This window comes from Adiantum capillus-veneris, chromosome 2 (assembly GCF_014529385.1).
Source record: "Adiantum capillus-veneris isolate H3 chromosome 2, ASM1452938v2, whole genome shotgun sequence".
NCBI classification, from domain to species: domain Eukaryota; kingdom Viridiplantae; phylum Streptophyta; class Polypodiopsida; order Polypodiales; family Pteridaceae; genus Adiantum; species Adiantum capillus-veneris.
The window spans coordinates 124,623,345-124,628,372 of record NC_140932.1 but is presented as its reverse complement, the minus strand read 5'-3'; the positions used below and the strand labels follow the sequence as shown (position 1 = coordinate 124,628,372).

Here is a 5,028-nt window from a genome sequence, read left to right as displayed (position 1 = left end):
GCAAAAATCTTAGCCAAGGCAGAGCAGAGCATAGGTTCCTCATGCACTCTCTGCAAGGCTAAAAGTAGGATACAAGTCTCTCTCTCTCTCTCTCTCTCTCTCTCTCTCTCTCTCTCTCTCTCTCTCTCTCTCATGCCTCTCCTGTTTAGAGGTGTAGGATGTGCCAAATTTGCCGTGCCAAATTTTCTATGATAGCCTGCATCATGCAAAAACTATTTGCATGGTAGTTCTGCATACCATGCAAATGCTAGAAAATGAGCTACTATAATTAGACTTGGTATTAACAATGCTTAGTTATTTTATTCTATCTAGCCATTCCATGTCAACATTGAAAAATGAGCTGCTATAATTAGGCTTAGTATTAACAACGCTTGGTTCCTTTATTATGTCTAGCCCAATTCTCTTTCAATTCTACTTTATTTTCTTTTTAAACAAGTTGAAGAATCACAGTGGCCTGCAGTAGTACAAAGGAATGGGGAGTGGAAATGTCAAGGGTGGTCACAAGGTAGCAGAATGTATGTTGCGGAGTGATCAGACAAGTGGCTGCTCGCTTTGTATACAAGCTAGCAGCAGCACTTCTCTCATGGTGATGGGGAAGAGAATAAGCACAACTAGAAATAGTAGAGGATATGACAATCAAGAGACTAGTAAAGGAATGGCTCATGTGGACAAAAATCTAGCAAGACTAGATGCCTGCCACCTTCGAGCTTCAAGCATGAAGCACAAAATCTTGTAGCGGTGAGTCAATCGCGATTTGTCGGCTATGGTGCTGCTTGTCCACATCTTCATTTTTTGACGAGGAAAATCATCAACTCAAATGTGGTCCATATCATGACACCCCACACTTACTTGATGCAGCACATGTTGATACATATTGTATTACACATCATCATCTAATCTACCTTCGGCATCCAACCGCTACCTTTTCTACATTGTGCCGTGGTGTTGGCAGATCCTCCGCCTCATCACAATCACTGGTTGGATAGTCTCTTAGGAATCAGCAACATGAAGAGTATCTCCTCATTATATGTAGACAATGAGTTGGCCTCTTTGATATCCCTCTTTGGGCAAGGTACTAGTGCTACAATTAGTCACAAGAGATCTCTTTTTGACTCTTTTGAGCTGGAGGCAATGCTGAGGAAGCTTAAGCCGCTACTGCATAATGAATGTGGACATCACGCCAAACATCATGCCGAACAATAGGATGCTCTCGATCATGATCCGGGGGTAGAGGAGGCTGTTTTTCTGATGTTAGGGTGGAAAGAACCATTCCTTTGTATACATAAGTGAGAAGTACACTCCCTTGGTTTGTGGCTTCAGAAAGTGTTTGTTCTTTGGCCATTGCCAGGCTTTCCACTCAAATCTAGAATCACAATATGACATATACCACTTGTTTAGCTGTCCCAGAGCTTTGCTGGTTAGCAAGCATTCAATCCCGTTCAGGTTAAACTGACAGTTGGTCCGTATCTTTCCAGTAAAAACTGTTGTAGTCCCAAAGCTTGCCAATACACTTGATACCTTTATTATGAATTTTTCTGGCAATTTCCCTCCCGAAAGGCGTCATAGAAATGGTTGCAAACTTAGAGAGACAATGGGACCAATGAGACATGGAGTTGTGGAAGTACCTTTCCAGCTCTCCCCATCCCAAAGACTCCATTGCCTTGTTGCATTTTTGAAAGAGCTCCTCTAGCGATCCTCCAAGTTTAAGGATAGACCAATGAGGGAAGAGAAGCTTATCGTGTAACTCCAACCCTTTCCACATACCACCTTTTGAGCATAATTTAGATTTTTCCATCATGGCCCTTGCCATACTGGCCCAGGCCTGCTGGTCTTGCTTTGTTAAAGTCACCACAAACTTAGCACATTATGCCTTAGCATGGATGCTAGGGTTGAGAATCCCTAGACCGCCTTGCTCCACAGGTCTTGCAACTGTCTCCCAACTAGCCCACTCCCAAGGCATAGAGTCTTTTGTGTTTTTTTTCCATAGGAATATCTTCAAAGGTTTCAAGAACTCTTTCCAGTCTCATTTGGAAAGCTTAAGAAGCACCCCTTTGAAGGCTATATACAGAGCAAAAAACTTATCCAACAGCTGGTCGTTGTCAGGAAGAGTTAGTCCTTGTATCTCCCCTTTAACAACGATATCTTCAAGTAATGTTACTAGAGGATGGGAACCAATGGCTAATAATAGAGGGGCAAGAGGGCAACCTTGCTTAATGGATCTTTTAACCTCAAAGTCTCCCACAATCCTTTCTTAAAAAAGAAGCTCCAAATGGCTACTCGCACACAGGGTACTAATGAGTTGGTACATCCGGGGCCCAAAGCCGAGTGCCAACATGACGTCCTCAATGTACATACATTTCCTAATTGCTTCTTCACTATGTCCTACACAGTGAAAGGAAACTCTACCTACACAAGGCAAAGAGAAACTTTAAAGAGGAAGATAATTATAAATGTACCAATGCCCACTAGAACATCTTTTTATATGGACAAGAATTTTTTCTGACTTTCCATTTGAAGGCAACTTTTCATTTCCTAAACTCACCCTTTCACTTATGCATTTGAGATTGGGGGCCCCTACTTAGATACTACTATGATGATGCTATTCGCTGGTCTTTGTAGAAATTCAATTAGTATCCGATATCTTGCCTGCCCCCACCACCCATCCCTGAGCCTTCTTGGCCTCAACTACTTGCACCTTTTTCGCCTCCTTCTACTTCTACCGTGCTTCCCTCCTCTATTTTGGGCCCCTCTCTTGTTTGTTAGCAACTCTTTTAAGCAAGAATCCTCTCACTCATAAAAAATTGGAGTCTCTATGGAGCGCTCTAAAACTCTCTTCAAGGATTTTATTCTTCTGTCCACCTTGCCATGCTCCCTCATCAAGAACACCACGACAGGCATACACTTCGATAGGTTTTCTCATGATTGTGCAGAGCATACGTTCCTCATGCACTCTCTGCAAGGCAGGAAGTAGGATACAACTCTCTCTCTCTCTCTCTCTCTCTCTCTCTCTCTCTCTCTCTCTCTCTCTCTCTCTCTCTCTCTCTCTCTCTCTCTCTCTCTCTCTCTCTCTCTCTCTCTCTCTCTCATGCCTCTCCTGGTTAGAGGTGTAGGATGTGCCAAATTTGATGTGACAACTTGCATCATGCAAAAACTATTTGCATGGTAGTTTTGCATACCATGCAAATGCTAGAAAATGAGCTGCTATAATTAGGCTTAGTATTAACAACACTTAGTTCTTTTATTCTATCTATCCATGCCATGTCAACATTGAAAAATGAGCTGCTATAATTAGGCTTAATTTTAACAACGCTTGGTTCCTTTATTATATCTAGCCCGATTCTCTTTGATTCTACTTTATTTTCTTTTTAAACAAGGTGAAGAATCATGGTGGCCTGCAGGGACAAAGGAATGGGGAGTTGCAATGTCAAGTGTATGTTGCGGAGTGATCAAAAAAGTGGTTGCTCGCTCTGCATACAAGCTAGCAGTAGCACTTCTCTCATGGTGAGGGGGAAGAGAATAAGCACAACTAGAAATAGTAGAGTATATGACAATCAAGAGACTAGTAAAGGAATGGCTCATGTGGACAGACAGCTAGCAAGGCTAGATGCCTGCCACCTTCGGGCTTCAAGAAGGAAGTAGACAATATTGCAGCGGTGAGTCGATCGCGATGTGTCGGCTCTGGTGCTGCTTGTCGACAATCTTCATTTTCTAACGAGGAAAATCATCAACTCATATGTGGTCCATATCATGATACCCCACACTTACTTGATGCAGCACATGCTGATCACATATTGTATTCCACATCATCATCTAATCTACCTTCGGCATCCTCCTCGCATCCAACCGCTGCCTTTTCTACATCGTGCCACGATGCCAGTAGATGATCCTCCGCATCATCACAATTGCTGGCTGGATAGTCTCTTTGGAATTAGCAACATGAAGAGTACCTCCTCATTCTATGTAGACAATGAGTTGTCCTCTTTGATATCCTTCTTTGGGCAAGGTACTGGTGCTACAATTGGTCACAAGATCTATCCTTTTGACTCTTTTTGAGCTACATGCAATGCTGAGGAAGCTAAATCCGTTGTCGCGTAATCAAGGTGGACATCACGCCGAACAATAGGATGCTCTCGATCATGATCCAGGGGTAGAGGAGGCTGTTGTTTCTGATGTTAGGGAAGCTGATCTTGATCATGGTTTAAAGGAATCTCATGTTAATGGTCTTTTAGAACTAGTTGCTCATGATGATCAGCAGGAGCTGAAGGAATGTGTGTAATTATAAGGTGGCCTTGGATAGTAGAGAGAGCATGTCCACAGCCAAAGAGAGCACAAAATATATGCAGGTTTCTACAGGTCGCGGCACCGCACCGGCAGTGGCCGCATTGCACAACAAGCATACTCTCCATGGCCTGCTTCGATGGTCACCTCACACCTCAAACCAGTCACTTGCGTGCAATTGCACTAGTGAAGTGCTCTGTGAAAATGATCATTATTTCTACAGTGCTGGCTCACCTGGCATTAACAACTTTGAGCACTAGCTGCAAGCATTTCATCAAACTACACAATTTACACACTCCCTCTCTTCTGCATACATGCGCCATGTTGCTTCTCACATCATTGGTGACAATGTAGAGGCATCTTCCTCTCATAATGCACATGTACATACACATAAGCAAAGCCATATCCCATCCCACCTACACAATCTTTTCTCATTCAAAATGCATCACTCCTCCCCAGCTCCTTCTAACATCATTGTCGTTGATGAAACTTCACCCACTGCAAGTTACTAGAGCTTACTATCACCGCCACTTGCAATGTAGCTTGTGCACAACCTCTCAACCACTCGAAATCACCATCGACATGCCAAGAGCGCTTGATTTTTGCATCAAGTGATTAAATGCTCATCTAGAGCAGTGCTAAGAAGCACTCTAGCAAAGGGATTGTGCATCACCATTATCATCATCATTACCACCACTATCATTTCATACATCCAGGGGAAGAAAGCTTGTAGCTCAAATCTGATCAAGG

General features: G+C 43.1%; 1 pseudogene; it reads left to right on the top strand.

Moving 5' to 3' along the window:
* The first annotated feature begins 472 nt into the window (after positions 1 to 472).
* Positions 473 to 4,538, top strand: LOC147463542 (uncharacterized; annotated as a pseudogene).
* Positions 4,539 to 5,028: the final 490 nt, after the last annotated feature.